The sequence below is a fragment of the Brassica napus genome, chromosome C8, assembly GCF_020379485.1.
Source record: "Brassica napus cultivar Da-Ae chromosome C8, Da-Ae, whole genome shotgun sequence".
NCBI lineage: Eukaryota > Viridiplantae > Streptophyta > Magnoliopsida > Brassicales > Brassicaceae > Brassica > Brassica napus.
Genome location: NC_063451.1, coordinates 35,371,424 through 35,384,513, shown reverse-complemented (window position 1 = coordinate 35,384,513; position 13,090 = coordinate 35,371,424).

Here is a 13,090-nt window from a genome sequence, read left to right as displayed (position 1 = left end):
TAAAAAACACATAAAAACCAGAAGCCCAAGAACGAAAGGACCCAGGCCCAAGAGAGCAGATGATGACGGCCGGATGCTATCCCGTGGCACCGCATCACCTCAGACTCGACTTCCAACCGATGAACCACCCCCGGATTCACCAAACCATACCGGAGCCCATCGACTCCACATCTTCTTCACCGCGACCACCTACCCTCCCAAGTACGCCTAATCTCGGAGAGAATCAATCGTGACCGAGATCTCATCCGCCACAGTTCAAAACAGGGACCAAGGAGGGGGTTTCGCTCGAAACATCGACCTACCATCATAGATCCATCGTCCTCCGACGAGAGCTCAGCCAAAAAGGCCGAGCCAAACTTAACGCAACAATAGAAAAACACAAAATTAAAATAAACCAAACCGAAGAAAGAAGCCGGCAACAATGGAACTGTCGGAGCCTCCATGTTCCGGAAGCTTAGCCGGCGCTGCAGGACTGACGAAGCCACCACAACCCGGGAACGATAGCGGCGATGCAAGAGCTATGGGAGCCTCTACATCCCGGGACCAAAAACGACGCTGAAACGATGATCTACCTGTCCTACCTCCTCGCCGCGAATCCAGAGGAAGAAGAGTCGCAGCGAGCCGAAATCTTCCCGGAGCAACCCCCTGACCCAGATCCTCATGCATGTCGGAGATACCAGACAGATCTGAACAATCACACGAGGGTTAAAACGGATTGACAAGAAAAGGAGCCAACGGCGCCGGCACGCGCTCAGACGCGCCACCGGACGCCGTGGCTGCCTTCCCCGCTTTCTCTCTCCTTTTTTGCTCACTCTCTTTTCGAAATTCCTTTTTTTTAGATTGTTGACTATGTAATATCTACCTTATTTTTGAATATGTAATATGTGTTACAAAAGTCAATAAGGTAATGTCAAGAAATGAAAATGGAACCCATGCCATTCATATTTACAGTAAAATTTGTCAATTCATTCGCCTATATAAAGAATTGTGTTACGAAAAAAAACTGAATTTATTGTATCGTAAAAATTTAAATAAGGGTAGAATTGTATACCTGTAGAAAGAAATAACATTTATATATGAAAGAGAGAGTTTATTATCAAGAGAAAGAAGATAGATGAGGTGTGATTTATAAACGATCGAATCGATCGTTTATATAAAAGTTAAAAAGTAGAATTCACTGTGCAAATAGTGCAACGGCTCCACATCTATTATATTTTAACATCCCCTTTTTGACTTTCATAATACTCCCCCTTGGGGATCGGTGTCACTATCCGCCATCGCTTAACGTCTTTGTTGCCTCGTTAAAAACCTTTCTCGTAAAACCCAATGGAAAAAACCATAGTAAGGTAAAAAGAGTACAACCACGTAAGCTCCCCCTCGAATAAGCAGTCATAGATCCTTCTGATGACGCATTTCAATGTTATGGACGTGTTTTCTGAATACCGAGGTAGGGAGTGATTTTGTGAAGAGGTCGGCTGCATTGTCTCATGATCGAGCATATCTTACTTCAATCTCTTTATTTTTCTCAAGCTCTTGAGTGTATGAGAATAACTTCGGAGGTATATGTTTGGTTCTATCGCTTTTGATATATCCTTCCTTCGTTTGAGCAACACATGCCGCGTTATCTTCATATAGAATAGTTGGTTCCATATTTTCATCAATCCCACTGCTTGAACAGATGTGTCAGCTTATTGATCTTAGCCATACACATTATCTACTTGCTTCATGGAGTGCAATGATCTCAGCGTGATTTGAAGAAGTAGCAACAAATGTCTGCTTCTGAGAACGCCAAGATATGGCGGTGCCTCCAATTGTAAAAACGTATCCTGTTTGGGATCGAGCTTTGTGTGGATCTGACAAATAACTTGCATCTGCAAAACCAATCATTTGACCTTTCGAATTTTTAGGATAAAACAAACCTAAATCAATTGTTCCTTGAAGATAACGAAAGACATGTTTAATTCAATTCCAATATCTTCGTGTAGGAGACGAACTGAATCTCGCTAAAAGATTGATGACAAAAGATATGTCAGGTCGAGTACAATTTGCAAGATACATAAGAGCTCCAATTGCATTTAAATATGGAACTTCGGGACCAAGTATTTCTTCATTTTCCTCAGATGGTCGAAACGGATTACTTTCAACATTAAGTGATCTAATGACCATCGGGGTGCTAAGAGGAGTTGCTTTATCCATGTTAAAGCGTTTCAATACTCGTTTGGTATATGTAGACTGGTGTACAAATATATCCTTTTGAGAATGCTCAATTTGTAACCCTAGACAATATTTTGTCTTTCCGAGATCTTTCATCTCAAATTCTCCTTTTAAATAATCTGATGCCTTTTGTATTTCTTGTTGAGTTCAGATAATGTTAAGATCATCAACGTACACCGCGATTACCACAAATCCTGATGTTGTTTTCTTTATGAAAACACAAGGGCATATAGGATCATTCGTGTATCCTTCTTTTGTTAAGTGTTCACTGAGACGATTATACCACATTCGTCCAGATTGTTTTAACCCATATAATGATCTTTGCAATTTTATTGCACTTTGCAATTTTATTGCACATAACTCTTTAGGTTTGGAACTTAACGTTTCTGGCATTTTAAATCCATCTGGGATTCTCATATAGATATCATTATCTAATGATCCACATAAATATGCTGTAACGACATCCATGAGACGCATTTCTAAATTTTCATCGCCCCCTAGGCTCATCAGGAATCGAAATGTGATTGCGTCTATAACAGGAGAATAAGTTTCCTCATAATCAATTCCAGGCCTTTGAGAGAAACCTTGGGCTACGAGACGAGCTTTGTATCTTGTAATCTCATTTTTCTCATTTCGTTTTTCGGACAAACACCCATTTGTATCCAACAGGTTTCACATCTTTCGGTGTGAGCACAATAGGTCCGAATAAGTTTCGTTTGTTAAGCGAAGCTAGTTCGACTTGAATTGCATCTTTCTATTTTATCCAGTCATGTCTCTTTTGACATTCATATACAGACTTTGGTTCTGGATCTTCATTTTCTTCATTTATTTCCTTTGCTAAAAGGTATGAGAAAACGTCATCAATATCATCCATCTCATTTCGTTTCCATATCTTTCAATTATGGATGTAATTGATATAAATCTCATGATTTCCTTCAGATTCAAGATGCTTTATATTATCGTTAGATTCACAATTTTCTTCTTCCAAAATATTTTCTGTTATTTTGGGAGTATCATGTTTTTCACATTCCTTACGTTTTCTAGGAAATTTATCATTTGAACCAATAGGTCTACCGCGCTTTAAACGTGTTCCTGATTCACGTGTATCAACTGCCGTTCCACCGTTTTGTGGTATTTTAATACGAACAGGAGTATTTGCAGCGGGTATATGTGATTTGGTTACCGTTTTAGTATCAGCAAATGCATCAGGTAACTGATTTGCTATATTTTGTAAATACATGATACGTCCAACTTCTAGTTCTGACTGTTTCGCAGGAGGATCAAGGTGTAATAACGATGTTACACTCCATTTGATTTCTTTTCCTATTTGTTTATTTTCTCCCCCTAGATTTGGGAATTCTTTCTCAATGAAATGACAATCGGCAAATCATGCCGTAAACACATCACCAGTTTGTGGTTCTAGGTATCTGATTATTGATGGAGAATCATAGCCAATATATATTCCCAACCGTCTTTGCGGTCCCATCTTTGTACGTTGCGGTGGTGCTATTGGGATATAAACCGCATAACCAAAGATTTTTAAATGGGAGATATTTGGTTCTTTTCCAAATGTTAACTGTAATAGGGAATATCTATGGTATGCACTTGGTCTTATCCGAATTAGTGCTTCTGTATGCAAAATAGCATGTCACCATACAGAGGTTGGGAGTTTTGATCTCATGATCAATGGCCTTGCAATTAATTGCAACCGTTTGATTAACGATTCTGCCAATCCGTTTTGTGTATGAACATGAGCAACTGAATGCTCTACTTCAATCCCTGATACCATACAATAATCATTAAAAGCTTGGGATGTGAATTCACCAGCATTATCTAATCTAACTCTTTTAATTGGATAATCTGAGAACTGTGCTCTTAATTTGATTATCTGAGTTAAAAATCTCGCAAATGCCATATTTCGAGATGATAACAAACAAGCATGTGACCATCTACTCGATGCATCGATTAATACCATAAAGTAGTAGAATGGTCCACATGGTGGATGCATTGGTCCACAAATATCACCTTGGATTCTATCCAAAAACTTTGGTGATTCTTTGTCAATTTTGGTTGGTGATGGTCTTATGATTAATTTCCCAAGAGCACACGCATCACATGTCATTTTATTACTTTAGTATATATCTTGGATTTTTATTGAATGACCATGTGAACTTTCAATGATTTTTCGCATCATTGTAGTGCCCGGGTGACCAAGACGATCATGCTATAATGTAACATTTTCTGGATTTCTTTTGATCACAAGATGCGATTCTATAGCATCAATATAAGTGTGATGTAATCCAGAAGGAAGTTCTGGAAATTTTCCCAGTACAAGGCCTTTACCTGATTTTTCAGAAGTTATATACAAATACTTCTTTCCATTCTCAGTTGCAGACTGAGTGTCATACCCTTGACGGTATATATCTTTGAAACTCAACAAATTTCTCTTAGAATTTGGAGAATATAAGGCATTGTCTATGGAAAACTTTGTTCCATTAGGCAACATAAAGTCTGCCTTGCCAATTCCTTCGATCAGGTCTGTAGGACCTGATATTGTGTTTACAGTCATTTTTACTGACTTTAGAGTTGAGAAATATCTCTTATCTTTCAGTATAGTGTGTGTTGTGCCACTATCTGGTATGAAAACTTCTCTACCAATTTGCTTAGTTGTTGTTCCATTTGCTTTCTTATCCATTTCTGTAACACACAATTAATATCAATAAAGAAAATAAACTTTCATAAGTAAACATGTTATACATCAATAACTAGTACACAATAATTATACATTAGTTATTTTGAAATACAACATTATTCTGAAAGAGAAAAACATAATAATATTTTATGGCATCACTGGGCATTATTAAGCTTGATCAGTACAAGCATTTCAATTATTTTGATGAGTGGCCTCGTCAAAATCTCCCATAAAGTCAGAGGATTCGAGGTATGTCGACGTTGTACCCACAAGGTGTTCATTGAGATTTACTTCCTTTGCCTTGCCTTTAATAGATTCTTGGTACAACTGGCATAGATGCCGAGGAGTTTGGCACACTTGAGACCAGTGTCCCTTCGATCCACATCTGTAACAGATGTTCTCATTTTTATGGGTAGGGTTTTCTTGGGTTTCTTTCCCTTTTACCCGATCAGATCGATTCCATGTGTTGGATCCCCTTCCTCTTGGGTTGTTAATCATTTCAGGGTGGCGATTAAATCGATGACCACGACCACGACCATAACCACGATTGTGACCACGACCACGACCACGATAAGAATAATTTCCTTTTTTTGGATTTTTTACATCCATTGCATGCACCTCAGGAAATGCTTTGGTTCCCGTGGGTCGGACATTGTGGTTTTTAATGAGGAGTTCATTGTTTCTCTCCGCTATTATAAGCGCCACAGCGAGTTCAGAGAACCGCGTATATCCACAATTTCTGTATTGTTCCTGTAGAACAAAATGATTTTTATGGAACGTTTGGTAAGTTTTTTCGAGCATTTCTGCTTCCGTGACAGGTTTACCGCAATAATCTAATTTCGCTGATATCCTTAATATAGCGGAATTGTACGTTTCCAGTTTTCAAAGTCTTGAAAACGTAGATTTCCACTCATCGAGTGCATGGGGGAGAGTAATTTTCTTTTGGTTATCAAACCTCCCCTTCAGAGCTTTCCAAAGATCTAATGGATCTTTGGTTCTCGCATAATCATGCGTAATATTTTCATCTAGATGTCTTCTCAAAAATATCATGGCCTTGGCCTTTTCATGAGAAGTTGATATATTCTCTTCTTTTATTGTTTCGAGAATGTTTTCAGAATCTAGATGAAGCTCCATGTTTGTAACCCATGCCGTGTAGTTTCCCCCAGTTACTTCCAAGGCCAGAAACTGAAGTTTCTCGATTTTTGCCTTTTGTATTTCTAAAGCACATAAATAAAAATTATTAGAATATTATTAATATTAAAAAGAACCGTTTACATTAATCATGCAAACAATTACAAGGATAAGCGATGTAAAGAAAAGCAAATCGATATTCATCTTAAATTCACCCGGAGCAAATTCTCAAACGGATAAACCGTAAATAGAAACACAAATAAAAATTGCACATAAGATCAAAAATGTGCGAATCATCTTTCTTGAAATGAAAAAATCGGAGGAGAGCGATTTGAAATTTTTTGGATGAGAAAATGGAGCGAAAATGAGTTGTATTTATAGATAAAAATGACTGTTCATGACCGTTGGAGAAAGGAAATTTTTTTTGAAAATTTTCTTTGTGACCGTTGAGGTTAAATCAAGTGCACCAAAAATCAGTCAGAAAATATCGTATTAAACAGTCAATCAAATCTATAAAATTTCATAAAAAGTAAAATTATGGCAATTGAATATTTATTTTATGACTACAAATCAAGCGACTGCTCAGCTGGTTAATGCAGAGTAATAAATAAATTATAAGGCGGCTCGGCCGACCAATTAATAATAAACAGAATATAAGGCGGCTCGGTCGACCAATAATTAATAAACAGAATATAAGGCGGCTCGGCCGACCAATAAATAATAAACAGAATATAAGGCGGCTCTACCGACCAATAAATTAATTAAATTACTAATAAATAATATTGGCGGTATTCCGGCCATTATAACATGATATAAATAATAGTTGAGGCGGTATACCGACCGTTATAGCAGGGTATAAATGGTACAAATAAATTTTACCAAATTAGAGAACGATCGTGCTGATAACGTGTTATGAAAAAAAAACTGAATTTTATTGTATCGCAGGAATTTAAATAAGGGTAGAATTTTATATCCGTAAAAAGAAATAATTCTGATATATGAAAGAAATAGTTTATTATCGAGAGGGAGAAGAGAGATGAGGTGTGATTTATAAACGATGAATCATTTATACAGAAGTTAAAAAATAAAATTCACTCTGTAAATAGTACAACGGTCCGACATCTATTATATTTTAACATCATAGTGTGTCTCCCTTTTTTACTTTCATAACAAATTGTATATAACTTTGTTCAGTTTTACACACTGCATAGTAATAACTTTTTCCTTTGGTATATAACTCTCTCTCATTTTATTCTTCCTTCTTCTTTTTTTTTTTTCAATTGAATTATATTATACGGTTGTTCAAAAAAAAATTTATATTATACCACCAATAGACGTTCGAAATTTACAAAGATTCATCATCATCAGTCATAGCACAACTACACTATGATTAGTAACCCCAAAGCTCCAAGGAAAGAGACTAAACTACTATAATGCTTTGTCAACAAAAAAATAGCCAGACCAATTGGCCAAAGAAACCCATGATCAAGACCAAAAAATTAGGATCACAATTCCTGTTAGGCGATCCAAAGTGCAAATATAATCAGAGGGAGATTCTCCCTGATTGACAAAAATATCATTCATTCAATCAGGGGATCCTGCAGCATCATAAGATTGAAACACGCCAAGCCTAGTCACACTGTGGACAATGAGGAAGGCCCTTTTATTGTTTATCTTTTGTTCTTTTTTTTCACCATTTCAATCTAGATAGTCTTCCAAAAGTTCAGTACTTTGATATTTGAAGGATCGCCAGGTTTTTGGTCTCAGAACAATACCAACAATAATTATTTTTAAGTGTATTCAAAGTTTTGCTCATCAATAGAATTTGATCTGCTCTCTACAAATATTTTTTTTAACTCAAACCATAAAATTTAAATTTAAAGAATGATCCATAAAAATTGCAATTGTAAAACTATAAACTCTAACCCGGTCATATAATCATATAATATAAAATACTATGCGACTCACCCCCATCCTTCGCTGGCATGAATATGATGTATAATTTTTGAGTATTTTTTATTAATATTTTTATTTGTTTGTGTATTTTTATGTTATTTTAATTACAGTTTTTATTTATGAGTTATTTAGTTGCGGCTGTGTTTTAGTTTTTCAAAATATTCAATTTGGCCATAATATTTTGTTTCTAATTTTACTGTGGTTTAAATTTGGTTTAGTGATTATTTTTAGTTTATGTTACTATTTATGTTTGTAATATCATTTGACTATTTGTTTAATAAAAATTATTTCTCTGATTTTATTTAAACCTACTAATCATTTAATAGTTTATAAAGTAAATAAATTCTATAAATGAGAATATTTTTCCACGTTTAATTGTTGGTGGAAATTTGCATAACACAAAGCGACATCACATAAAAACAAAATATTTAAACTGGTTTTTCATCGATATAGACTACACTCAAAGATAAAGAAAGGCAGCGGCCAAGAGATAGAGAGAGAGAGGGCGATTGGCCGGCGCGTCTGCGCGTGTGCCATCGCCGGAGTCCCTCATATCACCGGAGAAGTTGGGGGTCGCCGTCTCCACTCGCCTTCTCTTTCCCCCGCCTTGTCTGAGCTCTGGTGGTCCGGGATCCATCATCAGCGTCTTTACCGCTGGAGGGAAGACGCAGTCGCAAGAGGAGTAGGTGTGGTGGCCCTGTCGTATGGTCAGTTGTGATCCGCCGGGAGACAGAGGTTTGTACAGATCTGTCGACGCCGGTTTTATCTCCGAGGGGTGGGGGCTTTGACAGCTCCGCCGTCGTCGGTCAAGTTTCCGGGATGTGAAGGTATGTTCTTCCTTACGTCGCCGGCTATGGTGGTCCGGTACTTTGGACTTTGGTTCTTTTATGTGTGTGAGCTTTTTGGCTCAAGGTTAAGTGGTATGATTGGATCTTGGATCTCAATCGGATCTCTGTCGGGAGCTCTGCATGTTTTGAGTTCCGGCGAATCTAAGGGTAAAGTGTGGTGTTTCTCCGCCGCCTGTCCAAAGTGTTTGGTGGTGCAAAGTCGGAGATGATCTCGCGTGGTCGATGAACTCTCCGGCGTGAAGACTTGGCTGCGGAGAAAAATTACGGAGGTGTGGAGGCTCTGCAGTTAGGAGCTCCGCCTAAAAATGGTGTCGGTGGCCGTCTCGATTCGGCGAGACTAGGGCGAGCTGCCGCGCGTTTGTGTTTTGGACCGATTGGGCCGGTTGGGTCGGTTTGGGATGTGCGTTCCATTTTGGCTTCGGCCTTTTGGTGTAGTTGCCCGGTTTGTTTTTTGGGCTTTTGTTTCAGGCCGCTTGTACTTTGGCTTTGGCCATGGGCTTGGCCCGTTTCCTTTTTAATAAAATTATCGACGGAAAAAAAAGACTACACTCAAAGAAACAAAATGATCTTACGTCTTTTAGAAGTTGGAGGTTGTCGGCAGATATTTTTTTTTATTGATGAATTTCGACCCTTTATTATGATTTTTATTAGAAACCATAGAAGTTATTTATCTACGCAGAAAATACATGGTTTTTATGAATGAAAAATGTTTTTCTAATGATGGACGATAGTATGATAATTTTGATTTGTACCTGTGATAGATTGATAGTCTAGATTTAGGAACAATATTTTTTTTTTTATTTATAGAGATTTGAGGGTATTCAAATAGTATTAGGATTAAGAATTTATATAAAAAAATGGAGTTTTTTTTTTTGCAAAATTGATCTAAAACTCAAAGTCAAATACAAAACTAACTTCTTTTTTTCCACAAGTTCATATAATTCACGAAAATGCCATCAATTTTTTTATCTTTTCGAAAATGACATTTTTACTCTCTCACATTCATCATCTTCAAGTAATTACAAGATTGTCATTGTCATCAATAACTCAACCACCATGAACAACCAATTTGAAACTCTTAATGCTCCCAAAATCGATTTACACTTCTTCTTTCTCCGTTCTTATGAACTAAACAGATCAACTCTCTCACTTTCTCTCCACATTCAACTAAAAAAACCTAAGATTTTGATTCTATATTTTTTATGGTTCATAGAATCATAGAAGTTAACGATTCTGGGTGGATCACTTTCGTTTGAGATTATGTGTGCTTGGAGAAACCTTATGTGTGCTAAGGAAGTTATCTCACCAATTTAAGGTATGAAATCAATTTTTTTTTCAGATCTGTTCGTCCAGACGACCAGGCGACTTACCTGGAAGTCGTCCGGTCAATGCAGAAGTTATTTTTACAATTGACTTTGAAATATGTTTTCTGATACGATTGAAAGTTAAGTCGCCTGCTTTTGTTTGGTTACAAAAAATCTCCAAAGAACCTAGACGACTTACATGTAAGTCGTCATATGTTAGTTTTGCATTTGACTGGATTTTATCGGACTTTTGACTTTCCTGGACGAGTTATTTTTCAGTCACCGGGTGGAAAATTGAAATATCAATATTTTATTAAAACGAAGTCGTCGTAGATTAGTTTTGCCATTGAAAAAGAACATCAATACTTAATTATACTCAGATAACTTACAATTCAGTCATCCGCCCTACGACTTACATGTAAGTCATCCATAATTTTATTCTGAGATTCTGGTCAAACCTCTTAAATCCTAGATGACTTACATGTAAGTCATCGGACGGATGACTGAATTGTAAGTCGTCTATATATAATTAAATATTGAAGTTTTTTTTTCAATTGCAAAACTAACCTATGACGACTTAATTGTAAGTCGTCGAGTCTTAATAAAATATTGATATTTCAATTTTTCACCATACAACTAAAATGTAAGTTGTCGAGGAAAGTCAAACTTCTGAAATAATCCAGTCAAATGCAAAACTAACTATGACGACTGAAATGTAAGTCGTTTAGCATTTTTTGGAGTTTTTGTTTTTAACCAAACAAAAGTAGACGACTTATTTTTCAGTCGTCTCAGATAACATATTTCAAAAGTCAATTGCAAAAATAATCTATGCGTTGACCAGACGACTTATATTTTAGTAGTCTGGAAGACTTATATTGAAGTAGTCCGCGTCGATCTTTAATAAACTTTCGTTTTCTTTGTTCTATGTTTGCTAATTTGTTTTATTTTGACTTTTTCAGATGATGCGTCAGTTACATGCAGTGTATGGAGAATGATTGTTGAAAGATGGATGTTGGAATATACAAGTCAACGAAAACTCTCTTTGTGGCAACATGTCGTGTTAGTAGTTGTCAATGGAAGGTCAGAGCAAGTGTGAAACATGGGACTAAAACGTTTTTGGTAACCAAGTTTTACTAAATTTGACTAAGTTTTTCAACACAAACTTGTAAAAAATGTGATATGCTTTAACTAGTTACTATTGTTTGTTTCCATCTTTTAAGTACTATTATTATAGAAACCAATGATGATTATTGTTATGAGTTGGAAAAATGATTAAAATGCTTCTTAAAATGTTATATCAATATGAGACTACCAACATTCTTGTTTATTAAGATGAGAAGAAGACCATTGGAGTTTATTATTGCATATGGGAGATCCAAAGATAAAAAAAAGCTATTGAAGTATATTATTTCATTGATTTGTAAACGTGTAAACACATTGTTAGCACATATATTACATCTTGGGAAACATTATTACTGATTTTACAAAAAAATCACAAATAAAAGAGTAGACATGCAAATCACAAAACAAACCACAAACAAAACTATTATAGATCATTCCTCTACAAAGACAAGCTTGGACTCCACTTGATATAGAAGAGGACTTTCTGGAAGTCGTCTGGAAGACTTCCTGGAAGTCGTCTGGAAGACTTCCTGGAAGTCGTCTGGAAGACTTCCTGGAAGTCGTCTGGAAGACTTCCTGGAAGTCGTCTAGCGCATTGTATTTTAGACGACTAATAGGTAAGTCGTCCCAGAAGTCTTCCAGATCTGAAAAACCTGCATATCAAATCCAGATACGAAAAACCTGCATATAAAAAAACGTTCAAATGGCTTAAAAACATAGAAAATGAGTGGAAGATTAGATAAATTTACCTTTATAGAACACACAAAAATACATATCTAAAATTAATAGATCTACCTTTAAATGAGTGGAAGATGAGAGCCATTTGATTAAAAACCTGCAAAAAAGATAGATTAGTGAGAAAGACATGAGACAAAACTGAAAAATTTATATAAAGTTTGGTGTTTTCAAGTCAAAGAGATTAGAGTGGGTTTGAAGAGTTTTAGTTTGAGAAAAAAGCAACAACTTTATACAACAAAAAGTTAGCAAATGAAGAAAAATCAGACATAAAAACTTACCAAAACGCTCAGATCTGTTATGAAAGGGAGAGACATGATCGTCTAGGGCATTGTATTTTAGACGACTAACAGGTAAGTCGTCTCAGACGTCTTCCAGATCTAAAAAACCTGCATATCCAAATCCAGATCTGAAAAACCTGCATTTCCAAAAACGTTCAAATGGCTTAAAACAAAGAAAATTAGTGGAAGATTAGATAAATCTACCATTATAGAACACACAAAAATACATATCTAAAATTGATAGATCTACCTTTAAATGAGTGCAAGATGAGAACCATCTGATTAAAAACATGCAAAAACAAGATAAATTAGTGAGATAGACATGAGACAAAAACAATAAATTAATATAAAACTTAGTGTTTATAAGTTCAAAGAGATTAGATAGAGGTTGAAGAGTTTTAGAATGATGAACATTACATTTTTGTTCCAGCCATCTGAGAGATTGTGTAATGTTTCTTTATATATGGACACAAAAAATCCAATTAGGTTACATATTTTTGATTCAGACGACTTCATATACGACTTATTTGTAAGTCACCCAGAAGACTTTAATATTTTTAGCGGGAAACTAAAATAAAAAATTTCCTAAACGACTTACAAGTAAGACGTCCGGTTTAAATTATTTAAGCGGGAAAATAATTTTTTAAAAAATTTTAGGCGGGAATATTTGGACGACTGAAATATAAGTCGTCTCGGTAAAATTATTCACCAGACGACTGAAATATAAGTCGTACACACCCTAAACATAACTCCTAAACTTAATTATCCAATTAAACACTTCATAAAATTAAATCAAACTTGAAAAAT